This window comes from Arachis ipaensis, chromosome B1, assembly GCF_059453495.1.
Source record: "Arachis ipaensis isolate K30076 ecotype BB chromosome B1, ASM5945349v1, whole genome shotgun sequence".
NCBI lineage: Eukaryota > Viridiplantae > Streptophyta > Magnoliopsida > Fabales > Fabaceae > Arachis > Arachis ipaensis.
This window is the reverse complement of record NC_142436.1, coordinates 30,030,537-30,045,582: the sequence shown is the minus strand read 5'-3', so window position 1 is coordinate 30,045,582 and position 15,046 is coordinate 30,030,537.

Here is a 15,046-nt window from a genome sequence, read left to right as displayed (position 1 = left end):
TTTGGCAACTGTCACAGTTACGCACAAACTCTCGGGCATCTCTATAGAGAGTAGGCCAATAGAAGCCACATTGGAGGAATTTAGTGGCTGTTCGCTCACTTCCGAAATGTCCTCCATACTGTGATCGATGGCAATGCCACAAGATCTTCTGTGCCTCCTCTCTAGGGACGCATCTGCGGATCATTCCATCAGCGCATCTCTTAAAGAGATATGGTTCATCCCATAAGTAGTACTTTGCATCAGAAATTAGTTTTTTCTTTTGCATCCTGCTGTGCTCCTGGGGTATGAACCTCACAGCTTTATAATTTACAATGTCTGCAAACCATGGTGCCTTCTGAATGGCAAAGAGTTTCTCATCCGGAAAGGTCTCAGAGATCTCAGTGGAAGGGAGGGACGCCCCAGCCACTGGTTCTAACCGGGACAGGTGATTAGTTACCTAGTTCTCTGTCCCTTTTCTGTCTCTTATTTCTATATCAAACTCTTGCAGAAGCAACACCCATCTTATGAGCTTGGGTTTTGAATTCTGCTTTGTGAGTAGATATTTAAGAGTAGCATGGTCAGTGTACACAATCACTTTTGATCTTACTAAATAGGATCTAAACTTGTCAATGGCATAAACCACTACAAGCAGCTCTTTTTCTGTGGTTGTGTAATTCTTCTGTGCATCATTTAAAACATGACTGGCATAGTAAATGACGTGCAGAAGCTTGTTATGCCTTTGTCCCAACACTGCACCAATGGCATGGTCACTGGCATCACACATTAATTCGAATGGTAATGTCCAGTCAGGTGCAGAGATGACTGGTGCTGTGACCAGCTTGGCTTTCAGGGTTTCAAACGCCTGCAGACACTCTGTGTCAAACACAAATGGCGTATCAGTAGCTAGCAGGTTGCTTAGAGGTTTTGTAATTTTTGAAAAATCCTTTATGAACCTCCTATAGAATCCTGCATGCCGCAGAAAGCTTCTGATTGCCTTTACATTGGCAGGTGGCGGTAATTTTTCAATTATCTCTACCTTGGCTTGATCTACCTCTATTCCCTTGCTTGAAATTTTGTGCCCAAGGACAATTCCTTCAGTCACCATAAAGTGACATTTTTTCCAGTTTAAGACCAGGTTAGTTTCTTGGCACCTTTTCAGGACAAGTGCTAGATGATCAAGACAGGAGCTGAATGAGTCTCCAAATACTGAGAAGTCATCCATGAAGACTTTCAGGAACTTCTCTACCATATCAGAGAAAATAGAGAGCATGCACCTTTGAAAGGTTGCAGGTGCATTGCAGAGACCAAAAGGCATTCTTCTGTAAGTAAATACTCCAGATGGACATGTGAATGCTGTTTTCTCTTGGTCTTGAGGATCCACTGCAATTTGGTTGTAGCCTGAATAGCCATCCAAAAAGCAGTAGTATTCATGACCTGCTAGTCTTTCTAGAATTTGGTCTATGAATGGTAAAGGAAAATGATCCTTTCTGGTGGCTGTATTGAGCCTTCTGTAATTAATACACATATGCCACCCTGTCACTGTTCTTGTGGGAACCAGTTCATTCTTTTCATTATGAACCACTGTCATGCCTCCCTTCTTGGGGACAACATGGACAGGGCTCACCCAGGGGCTATCAGAAATAGGATAAATAATCCCAGCCTCTAGTAACATAGTGACTTCTTTCTGCACCACTTCCTTCATGGCTGGATTTAGCCGCCTCTGTGGTTGAACCACTGGCTTAGCATCATCCTCCAATAGGATCTTGTGCATACATCTTGCTGGGCTAATGCCCTTAAGATCACTTATGGACCACTCAAGGGCTGTCTTGTGTGTCTTTAGCACTTGAATTAGTGCTTTCTCTTCCTATGGATTTAAAGCAGAGCTTATAATCACTGGAAAAGTATCATCTTCTCCAAGAAATGCATATTTCAGGGATGGTGGTAATGGTTTGAGCTTGGGTTTAGGAGGTTTTTCCTCTTCCTGAGTGATTTTTAGAGGTTCTTTTATCTCCTCCGGTTCCTCCAGACCAGGCTGAACATCTTTAAAGATGTCCTCTAGCTCTTATTCAAGACTCTCAGTCATATTGATCTATTCCACCAAAGTGTCAATAATATCAGTGCTCATGCAGTCATTTGATGTGTCTGGATGCTGCATAGCTTTGACAGCATTTAACTTGAACTCATCCTCATTGACTCTCAGAGTCACTTTCCCTTTTTGTACATCAATAAGAGTTCGTCCTGTTGCTAGGAAAAGTCTTCCTAGAATGAGAGTTGCACTCTTGTGCTCCTCCATTTCCAGCACTACAAAATCAGTGGGAAAGGCAAATGGCCCAACCTTGACAATCATGTCCTCAATGATGCTTGATGGATATTTAATGGAGCCATCAGCAAGTTGAAGACATATCCGGGTTGGTTTGACTTCTTCAGTCAAGCCAAGCTTTCTAATAGTAGATGCAGGTATTAGGTTAATACTTGCTCCAAAGTCACATAGGGCTATTTTGGTACAAGCACCCTCTAATGTGCATGGTATCATAAAGCTTCCTGTAGCTCTAGAAAATCCACTTCGAGTGTAGGGAGGTTAGAATCCAACAGCATCTGCAGTCCTTTTTCAGCCTCTGAATTAGATTTTTGCTAAGGTCCCTCAATTTCAGCCAGAAAATACTTGAAATTATAGAAAAACACACAAACTCATAGTAAAGCCCAGAAATGTGATTTTTGAATAAAACTAATAAAAATATAATAAAAACTAACTAAATCATACTAAAAACTACCTAAAAACAGTGCCAAAAAGCGTATAAATTATCCCTCATCACAACACCAAACTTAAATTGTTGCTTGTCCCCAAACAACTGTAAATAAAATAGGATAAAAAGAAGAGAATATACAATGAATTCCAAACTTATCAATGAAGATTAGCTTCAATTAGATGAGCGGGACTTGTAGCTTTTTGTTTCTGAACAGTTTTGACATCTCATTTTATCCTTTGAAGTTCAGAATGACTGGCATCTATAGGAACTCAGGATCCAGATAGTATTATTGATTCTCCTATTTCAGTATATTGATTCTTGAACACAGCTACTTTATGAGTTTTGACCGTGACCCTAAGCATTTTGTTTTCCAGTATTACCACCGGATACATAAATGCCACAGACACATAACTGGGTGAACCTTTTCAGATTGTGACTCAGCTTTGCTAGAGTCCCCAATTAGAGATGTCCAGAGCTCTTAAGCACACTCTTTTTGCTTTGGACCATGACTTTAACCGCTCAGTCTCAAGTTCTTCACTTGATACCTTCACGCCACAAGCACATGGTTAGGGACAGCTTGATTTAGCCGCTTAGGCCAGGATTTTATTTCTGTGGGCCCTCCTATCCACTGATGCTCAAAGCCTTGGATCCTTTTTATTTTACCCTTGCCTTTTGGTTTAAAGGGCTATTGACTTTTTCTACTTACTTTTTCTTTTTCTTTTTCTTTTTTTTTTCGCAAGCTTTTCACTACTTTTTCTTGCTTCAAGAATCAATTTTATGATTTTTCAGATTATCAATAACATTTCTCCTTTTCCATCATTCTTTCAAGAGCCAACAATTTTAACATTCATAAACAACAAATTCAAAAATATGCACTGTTCACGCATTCATTCAAAAAACAAGAAGTGTTGCCACCACATCAAAATAATTAAACTATTTTCAAGATATAATTCGAAACCATGTACTTCTTGTTCTTTTGTAATTAAAAACATTTTTCATTTAAGAAAGGTGATGGATTTATAGGACATTCATGGCTTTAAGGCATAAACTCTAGATTTTATTAATCATGAAATAAAAATAAGACTTAAAATAAACATAAAAGCAGATCAATAATAATAGAAGACAGAAAATTAAAAATATAAAAATAAATGACTCTTAAAATAGATCTCTACTAACAAAAGTTATCACAGAGTTAGGACTCAACAACCTGCAATGGGAGAGGTAAGTACTCCTTCAAGTTGTGGGACACCTGGCTCTTCAAGGGAGAGCTTCTGGCGCTTCAGTTCTTGTAGCTCAAGCCCTTGCTTCTCTTGTTCCTTTAGCAGTTTACAGAGCATGCTGTTTTGAATCTGTTGTTCTTCTTTTAGTTGATCCATAGCTTCTTGCAGCTTGGTGACAGATACTTCTAGGCGAGTCCAGTAGTCAATCTGAGGGATTTATGGAAGGAACTCATGTGCCTTCCTTTTGATGGAGTTATCTTGAACTTGTTGTCCTTCCATTGACTTTTTGGTGATTGGGTGCTCGACTGAGATATACTCATCCACTCCCATCTTTACCCCAGCATCTTTACATAGCAGAGAGATTAAGCTTGGGTAAGCCAATTTGGTGTCAGTGGAGTTCTTGTTTGCAATTGTGTAAAGCTCACAAGAAACCAGATGATGAATCTCCACTTCATTTCCCAGCATAATACAGTGGATCATCACTGCTCTTTTGACAGTGACTTCAGAGCGGTTGCTGGTGGGCAGTATAGAACGCCCAATGAAGTCCAGCCAGCCCCTAGCAACTGGTTTGAGATCTCCTCTCTTGAGTTGATTTGGGACACCCTTTATGTTGGTTATCCACTTGGTTCCAGGGATGCATATGTCCTCTAGAACTTGGTCCAAGCGATTATCTAATCTCACCATCCTCCTATTAAAGGATTCTGGATCATCTTGTAGTTGAGGCAGCTTGAAGACCTCTCTTATTTTATCCAGGTGGAAGTAAATAATCTTCCCTCTGACCATAGTTCGAAAGGTATAGAAGGCGGTTCCAGTCATTCTCTGCTTATCTGTTTGCCACAGATTTGAGTATAATTCCTGAACCATGTTTCTACCCACTTTTGTCTTAGGATTAGCTAGAATTTCCAATCCCCTGTTTCGAACTTGCTCTTGGATCTCCGGAAATTCGTCTTCTTTCAGATCGAATTTAACTTCCAGGGTCACTGACCTTAGACCCATTATTTTGTGGTAATGGTCTAAAAGTTCTTTGGTTAAGAACCTCTCTTGATTCCAAAGTGATTTTGGAGTGATCTCTTTCTTACCTCTTGAAGTGGTTTATTTTCCCTTAAGAGCTATGATCTTAGTGAATCTTAGCTTTGTGATAACGAAAAACACACCAAATTTAGAGGTTTTCTTGTCCTCAAGCAAAAGAAAGGAAAGGAGAGGAATAGAAGGAGAGTCAAATTCGAGTTATGGAGGAGAGGGGGAGGCCGAGTGTGAATTTATAAGGGAGGGGGTGGGTTCGAAAATTTTGAAAAAGATATGATAGAAGATATGATTTGTAAAAGATAAATATGATATGAAAAAGATGAAATTTTTAAAATTGAAAAGATATGAGAGATTTGAAAAAAGATAAATCTGAATTTGAAAAGATAGTATGATGCGTTGAAAAAGATTTGAGAAGAAATTAAAAAGATAGATGAGTTTTGAAAAAGATTTAAAAAGAATTTGAAGAAGATTTGAGAAAGATTTTTAGGATTAAAGAAGAATTTATTTTTAATTTGTTTTATATTTTTGAAATTGAAATTGAAAGATGATAATTTTAACATGTTTATGAAGAAATTTTGGATGGAACCATGAAAATTTGAAAAAATTTGAGTTGGAAACAAAACTTCCTCCCCTCCACATTCCTGGAGTTTAACGCCCATTTGTTGCTTCTTTTGGGCATTTAACGCCTAGCTAGGGTACTTGGCTAGCGTTAAACGCCAGAAAGCCTTTATCACTGGGCGTTTTTCTAAACGCCCAGGATGCTACAATTCTGGTGTTAAACGCCCACAATACCCCTTACTGGCGTTTTTGTGCCAGTGAGCTCCTTTTCTCTGCTTTATGCTCTGAATTCCTCTATAACTCTGTGAACTCCTGCAATTGATAATTAACCTTGAAGAAAATTTATATCAAACTCATATAATTATTATTTAAATAACAAATAAACTTAGCTAATGGCTGGGTTGCCTCCCAGCAAGCGCTTCTTATTTGTCTTTAGCTGGACCTTACTGAGCTTTAATCCAGTCTCAGCTTTGGGCATTCTTGCTCAACATTGCCTTCAAGATAATGCTTGACTCTCTGTCCATTAACAATGAACTTTTTATTAGAGTCAATATCCTTAAGCTCTACATATCCATATCGTGACACACTTGTAATCACATATGGTCCCCTCCACCGGGATTTTAATTTCCCAGGGAATAATCTGAGCCTAGAGTTAAATAGCAGAATCTTCTGTCCTAGTTCAAAGACTCTGGATGACAGTTTCTTATCATGCCACCTTTTTGCTTTCTCCTTGTAAATTTTTGCATTTTCGAAAGCATTGAGTCTGAATTCCTCTAGCTCATTTAACTGGAGTAATCTCTTCTCTCTAGCTAACTTAGCATCTAGGTTTAGGAACCTGGTTGCCCAGTAGGCCTTATGCTCCAGTTCCACGAGCAGATGATAGGCCTTGCCATACACAAGCTGGTATGGAGAGGTTCCTATAGGAGTCTTGAACGCTGTTCTGTATGCCCATAGAGCATCATCCAAGCTTTTTACCCAATCCCTTCTATGGGCAATTACAGTCTGTTCTAGGATTCTTTTTAGTTCTCTATTAGAGACTTCAGCCTGCCCATTTGTCTGTGGATGATATGGAGTTGCTACCTTGTGGCTAATTCCATACTGGACCATAGCAGAGTAAAGTTGTTTATTGCAGAAATGAGTGCCCCCATCACTGATTAGTACTCTAGGGACACCAAACCTGTTGAAGATATGTTTCTAGAGGAACTTCAGCACTGTCTTAGTATCATTAGTGGGTGTTGCAATTGTCTCTACCCATTTAGATACATAGTCTACTGCCACCAGAATATACGTGTTTGAGTATGATGGTGGAAAGGCCCGATGAAGTCAATACCCCATACATCAAACAACTCAATCTCCAAGATCCCTTGTTGAGGCATGGCATAACCATGAGGTAGATTACCAGCTCTCTGGCAGTTGTCACAGTTACGTATAAACTCTTGGGAGTCTCTATAGAGAGTAGGCCAGTAGAAGCCACATTGGAGAACCTTGGTGGCTGTTCGCTCACCTTGGTGGTAATTTTTCAATCACCTCTACTTTAGCTTGATCCACCTCTATTCCCTTGTTTGAAATTTTATGTCCAAGGACAATCCCTTCAGTCACCATAAAGTGACATTTTTCCCAGTTTAAAACTAGGTTGGTCTCTTGGCTCCTTTTCAGAACAAGTGCTAAATGGTTAAGGCAGGAGCTGAATGAGTCTCTAAATACTGAGAAGTCATCTATGAAGACTTCCAGAAATTTCTCTACCATATCAGAGAAGATAGAGAGTATGCACCTTTGAAAGGTTACAGGTGCATTGCACAGACCAAAAGGCATCCTTCTGTAGGCGAATACTCCAGAAGGACATGTGAATGCTGTTTTCTCTTGGTCCTGAGGATCTACTGCAATTTGGTTGTAACATGAACAGCCATCCAAAAAGCAGTAATATTCATGACCTGCTAGTCTTTCTAGCATCTGGTCTATGAATGGTAAAGGAAAGTGATCCTTTCTAGTGGCTGTATTGAGCCTTCTGTAGTCAATACACATACGCACCCTGTAACTGTTCTTGTAGGAACCAGTTCATTCTTTTCATTATGAACCACTGTCATGCCTCCCTTCTTTGGGACAACTTGGACAGGGCTCACCCAGGGGCTATCAGAAATAGGATAAATAATCCCAGCCTCCAGTAACTTTGTGACTTCTTTCTGCACCACCTCCTTCATGGTTGGATTTAGCCGCCTCTGTGGTTGAAGCACTGGTTTAGCATCGTCCTCCAATAGGATCTTGTGCATACATCTTGCTGGGCTGATGCCCTTAAGATTACTTATGGACCACCCAAGAGCTGTCTTGTGTGTCCTTAGCACTTGAAGTAGTGCTTTCTCTTCCTGTGGATTTAAAGCAGAGCTTATGATCACCGAAAAAGTGTCACCTTCTCCCAGAAATGCATATTTCAGGGATGGTGGTAGTGGTTTGAGCTCGGGTTTAGGAGGTTTTTCCTCTTCCTGAGGAATTTTCAGAAGTTCTTTTATTTCCTCTGATTCCTCCAGATCAGGCTGAACATCTTTATAGATGTCTTCTAGCTCTGATTCGAGACTCTCAGCCATGTTGATCTCCTCTACCAGGGAGTCAATAATATCAACACTCATGCAGTCATTTGCTGTGTCTGGATGCTACATAGCTTTGACAGCATTTAACTTGAATTCATCCTCATTGAATCTCAAGGTCATTTCCCCTTTTTGAACATCAATGAGGGTTCGTCCAGCTGCTAGGAAAGGTCTTCCTAGAATGAGAGTTGCACTCTTGTGCTCCTCCATTTCTAGCACTACAAAGTCAGTGGGAAAGGCAAATGGCCCAATTGTGACAATCATATCCTCAATTATGCCTGATAGGTATTTAATGGAGCCATCAGCAAGTTGAAGACAGATCCGGGTTGGTTTGACCTCTTCAGTCAAGCCAAGCTTTCTGATAGTGGATGCAGGGATTAGGTTGATACTTGCTCCAAGATCACATAGAGCTGTCTTGGTACAAGTACCCTCTAATGTGCATGGTATCATAAAGCTCCCAGGATCCTTAAGCTTTTCTGGTAAGCTCTTTAAAATGACTGCACTGCACTCTTCAGTGAGGAAGACTTTTTTAGTTTCCCTCCAATCCTTCTTATGACTTAAGATCTCTTTCATGAACTTAGCATAAGAGGGTATTTGCTCAAGTGCCTCTGCAAACGGAATCTTGATTTCAAGAGTCTTGAGATAGTCAGCAAAACGGGCAAATTGTTTATCCTGTTTTGCTTGGCAGAGTTTCTGAGGGTAAGGAATCTTGGCTTTGCACTCTTCAACCTTAGTTGCTGCAGGTTTATTCCCTACAGAGGTGGTTGGAGAAGCCTTCTTAGAGGGGTTACCATCAGCACTTGCAGGTGTCTGATCCCTTATTGGCGTTTGAACGCCAGGCTTAGGGGCTGGATGGGCGTTTAACGCCAGATTCCCTCCCCTTTCTGGCGTTTGAACGCCAAAACTGGACATGGACTAGGCGTTTAACGCCAGTTTTTCACCCTTTTCTGGCGTTTGAACGCTAGAGTTATTCCTCTCCGGGCTCTTACTGTTCTCAGAGGGATTTTGGATAGCAGGTTGCTCGTCCTCTGTCAGCTGTTCTTTTCTTGGCTTTCTGCTGCTTTGAGTTGAGGTATTCAGTGTTTTTCCACTTCTCAATTGAACTGCTTGGCACTCTTCTATTATTTGTTTTGATAACTGCTGTTTTATCTGATTCAATTGTGATTCAATATCCTTGTTAGCATTTTTGGTTTCTTGTAGCATCTCCTTAAATTCTGCTAACTACCTTGTTATAGAAGATAGTTGCTGATTGAGTTCATCAACTTGTTCCTGAGGACTAAAGTCAGTTGATACTGCCTTAGCTTCTTCTTTCATGGAGGACTCACTTCTTATATACAGATGCTGATTCCTAGCAACTGTATTGATAAGCTCTTGAGCCTCTTCAATAGTCTTTCTCATGTGTATAGATCCACCAGCTGAGTGGTCTAGAGATATCTGAGCTTTTTCTGTAAGCCCGTAGTAGAAGATGTCTAACTGCACCCAATCTGAAAATATTTCAGAGGGGCATTTTCTTAGCATCCCTCTGTACCTCTCCAAGGCATTATAAAGGGATTCATCATCCTCTTGTTTAAAGCCTTGGATGTCCAGCCTTAGTTGTGTCATCCTTTTTGGAGGAAAATATTGATTCAGGAATTTGTCTGATAACTATTTCTATGTTCTTATGCTTGCTATGGGTTGGTTATTTAACCACCTCTTAGCTTGCTCTCTTACAACAAATGGAAACAGTAATAATCTGTATACATCCTGATATACCTCCTTGTCACGCACTGTGTCAGCAATTTGTAAGAACTATGCCAGAAACTCAGTAGGTTCTTCCTGTGGAAGACCAGAATACTGCCAATTTTGCTGCACCATGACAATGAGCTGAGGATTTAGCTCAAAACTGCTTGCTTTGATGGGAGGTATACAGATACTACTCCCATATGCAGCGGTAATGGGGTTAGCATATGACCCCAGAGTCCTTTTGGACTGTTCATTTCCACTTATGTCCATGATGGAAAAAAGAGAATTGATATGAATTACAAATGAATTATATTTTTGTTTATTTTATTTTATTTAATTAAAAGCAATTGAACAAAATAGAATAAAATAAATAGAAAATAAAATAAAAGTTTCGAAAACTAGAATAATTGATTAATTAAGAAAATTTGAAAAACATTGGATATGATTTTTTTTTTGAAAAAGATTTGAATTTTGAAATTCTAAAACTAAGATAAGATAAAATAAGAAGTTTTAAAATAAAAATCTGAATTTTTAAAGGTAGAATTCGAAAATTAATTAAAATAAAGAGAAAAGATATTTTTGAATTTAATGAAGAAAGAGAAAAACAGGAAAAAAATGACACCAAACATAAAGTTTTTAGATCAAAACAAAGAAAACAAAAAAGGGAGCTTTGAATATCAAAAATGAACACTAAGAGCAACTTTTGAAAATTTTTAAGAAAACAGAAACATAAAGGACACCAAACTTAAAAATTTTTATATTCTGAACACTAATAATTCGAAAAAATGAAACGAAAAATAAAATTATGCAATTCACACTAAACTTAAAATATGAAACTAGACTCAAACAAAAAACTAAATTATGAAGTTATTGATTTTGAAAATTTTCAAAAATAATTAAGAAAAATAAAATAAGAATTTTAAAATTTTAACCAAAAACAATAATAGAAGACTCTAAACTGAAAAGAAAAATTTTCCTAATCTAAGCAACAAAATACACCGTCAGTTGTCCAAACTCGAACAATCCCCGGCAACGGCGCCAAAAACTTGGTGCACGAAATCACAATCACACTTTTGCAATTCCGTACAACTAACCAGCAAGTGCACTGGGTCGTCCAAGTAATACCTTACGTGAGTAAGGGTCGATCCCACGGAGATTGTCGGCTTGAAGCAAGCTATGGCTATCTTGTAACTCTTAGTCAGGATAGCAACAATAATTCTCAGTTTTAATTGGAATAAGTAAAAGGGCATGGATTAAATGATACTTGTTATGCAGTGATGGAGAACAGGTTAAGGTTTTGGAGATGCTCTGTCTTCTGAATTTCTTCTTTCCTACTGTCTTCTTCTTCACGCACGCAGGTCTCCTTCCATGGCAAGCTGTATATTGGTGGATCACTGTTGTCAATGGCTACCAGCCGTCCTCTCAGTGAAAAGGGTCCATGTACATGGCTAATCATCTGTCGATTCTCACTAATGTTGGAATAGGATCCATTGATCCTTTTGCACACTGTCACTGCGCCCAGCATTCATGAGTTTGAAGCTCATCACAGTCATCCCTTCCCAAATCCTACTCGGAATACCACAGACAAGGTTTAGACTTTCCGGATCTCAGAAATGCTGCTAATTGATTCTAGCTTATACCACGAAGACTCTGATCTCACAGATTTGAATGCTCTGTTGTCAGGAGAGGCAGACAAACTCGTGAACCAGGTACTCAAGAGATATACATTCAATCTAAGGTAGAACGGAAGTGGTTGTCAGGCATGTGTTCATAGGTTGAGAATGGTGATGAGTGTCACGGATCATCACATTCATCATGTTGAAGTGCGAATGAATATCTTAGAATAGAAACAAGCGTGATTGAATGAGAAACAATAGTAATTGCATTAATCCATCAAAATACAGCAGAGCTCCTCACCCCAACCATGGAGTTTAGAGACTCATGCCGTAGAAGATACAAGATTCAGATGTAAAAATGTCATAAGGTACAAAATAAATCTCTAAAAGTAGTTTTTATACTAAACTAATAACCTAGGTTTACAGAAAATGGGTAAACTAAGATAGATAGTATAGAAATCCACTTTTGGGGCCCACTTAGTGTGTGCTTGGGCTGAGCATTGAAGCTTCCATGTGTAGAGACTTTTTTTGGAGTTAAACGCCAGGTTGCTGCCTGTTTCTGGCATTTAACTCCAGTTTTTATGCCAGTTCTGGCGTTTAACGCCAGAATAGGATAGAAAGTTGGCGTTAAATGCCAGTTTGCGTGATCTCAACTCGGGTAAAGTATGGACTATTATATATTGCTGGAAAGCCCAGGATGTCTATTTTCCAACGCAATTGAGAGCGCGCCAATTGAAATTCTGTAGCTCCAAAAAATCCACTTCGAGTTCAGGAAGGTCAGAATCCAACAGCATCTGCAGTCCTTTTTCAGCCTCTGAATCAGATTTTTGCTCAGGTCCCTCAATTTCAGCTAGAAAATACCTGAAATTACAGAAAAACACACAAACTCATAGTAAAGCCCAGAAATGTGATTTTTGAATAAAAAAAAATAAAAATATAATAAAAACTAACTAAATCATACTAAAAACTACCTAAAAAGAGTGCCAAAAAGTGTATAAATTATCCGCTCATCAGTCGCATACGCAAGCTTTGTAGAATTGCAAAAATGCTGAATGCTGCAGAATTTTCAGTTTTGCACTCCAAACTACTTTTTCATTTTAAAAATGATTTCATCCGTTCTTTGAACGGCGTAAATTTCACGGACCCAATTTTCATATGAAATAAGTTTGAAACAATTTGGGGGTCCTGAAGCCGAGTTATGGCTCGCCGAAGTTTGGCCAGAAATCAGATTTTCACAAAAATACTCTAACCTCTATTTTCAACAATTCACCATTCAAAACCAACTTTCTATGCTCATAATCAACACCAAAACATACCATATCACAGAAACACAGCCCCACATCCTACCACAACCAATCATACCTCAATTTTAACAATCTCATACATGAACTTCTCAATTAAACCAATAAAATCATTAATAATTCATCACATATATATTCATTCCCATCATCCTCATCATTCATCATTAAAATCATCATGCTTCAATACATTCTCACCACAACATCAATTGCCACAATTCATACTCAACCCAAATCAACAATCATCATCAAGGATACTAAACATTTAACACAATCATCCATTCCAACCTATCCTATGGTTATCTAGCCTAAGTTTTCACGAGACATTATATATTAAATATGAGAAACCAAAACCATACCTTGGCTGATTTCTCCCCTAAGCCAAAAACACCCAAATTGATGAGGTCACAAGCCTCCAATACCGAAACCTTAGCACCCAAGGCTCAAACAAGCTTCCAATCTCTTCAAATGAGTTCCAATCTCACATATACACTACCTAACATATATTATCACATTTATATACCAAATATCAATACCCAACACATATACTCAAGGGATTTACTAGGTTTTAGGGGATTTTTTACCTTCACCATGTCTCAAGCTAACAAAAACTCGCTAATTCCTCAAGCTAATCGGATCCTAAGACATCAAAATTCAAAGATCTCAATACCTTACAACATGCAAATTTTTTAAATTGGGAAAGGAGAAATTGGAAATAAAAACGTGGCTTCCTTACCTAATGGAGTACTGCAGACACGTGGTCGCAAACGGTGCGGCGATCGGAGCTCGGAATGAGAAGAGATGGTGGTCTGATTATGAGGTTATGGTTTGGTCTCTTCCCCCTTTGCCTTATGCTTGCTTCAGTGTGTTTTTGGCTGAATGGAGGAAGAAGATTGATTCTTCTTAAGTGTATTGGGCTGATGGGTTGGGCCTTAGGCCCATCTTGGGTCCGGCTCGGCCCGTTTGGCCCAATCTTGGGCCAAATTTTTTAAAATTAGTGTCAAAATTATTGTTTTAATTAGCTCTGCCTCATTAAATTATAAAATTTATATTTCTAATTTATTTTATTAAAATTTAATTTATTGACTAATTATCTACTAATTTTGCGGGTTTTACAAGCAGCAACAAGGATGAGTCGCTAGGAGTTTCCACCGAAGGAATTTTAATCGATATATGGCTCGACAGGGAAGGAATTTTAAGACAAATGGAGTGCCTCCGCATAGGAATCCGCAAGCTGAGGATTTTCCTATTCATCATAATGGTGAGAATGGTGGTAGACTGATGTAGGACATGGGCAAACGACCAGAAGCGGCACATATAAGCTCTATTTGTAATCAATGTAGGAAGAATCATGGTAACCGGCCCTATTAAATTGGATCAAATGTTTGTTATTTTTACGGTGAACTTGGCATATCGCTAAAAAATGTGCAAAGAGGATTGCTCGAGACTCAGCTAGACCATAGCGACAAGGACGAGTCTATGCCATGACTGCTGATGATGCCACATTTCCAAACTCCCTAACCCGAGGTTAGCGCTACGTCAAGATCTAACTTCTAACTGTATCATATGATTTTCAGTCACATCGTATTCTTTTATTTCTATAACTGTTGTGCATGAGTTGGCATTAGGTCTTTCTGAGTTGGATTAACTAATGCTCCTGTTGTATGCGTGGGTAGTTGGAAGAGCATTCGTGATAGTTAGAAGACACCGTTAGAGTAGATTCGATTATCCCATCTATTCATAAAACCGAAATTTTGACGGCAAAATTTTCTTTAAGGAGGGTAGAATGTAACAACCCAGATTTTCAGTAATGGATTTCTCAATCTTCATAAGTTAGGAATTCGCAAAATTTGAGTGACACAAATAGATTTTGTTTAATGAACGAATTTCGAATATGCAGAAAAACATAATAATATTTTATTATAATATTTTAGTATATTAATATTTTATTTTAGTAAAATTTTATGATAATAATATAATAATTGGGTCCAAAATCTACTGGCACTCTTATTACTAGTATCATTTATTCTAGTAAATAGTTATTTGTAATCTAATATGTCTAGTTTTAGTAATTATCTCTTTAAGGATATTTTATTATCATTAGTTTTGATGAATCACTCCTTGAAACCCACAGCACCCTAAGCTTCATCCATCTCCTACTTTCCTTTTCTAGTTGTGTTTGACTTATAAACTACTATTTTATGATTTATCTTGTGCTCAATTGAGTGTTTTTTTTATCAATTCTTCACCCACTTATTCATAAGAATTGCATGGTTTTACAATTCCTTCCTTATTCTATGA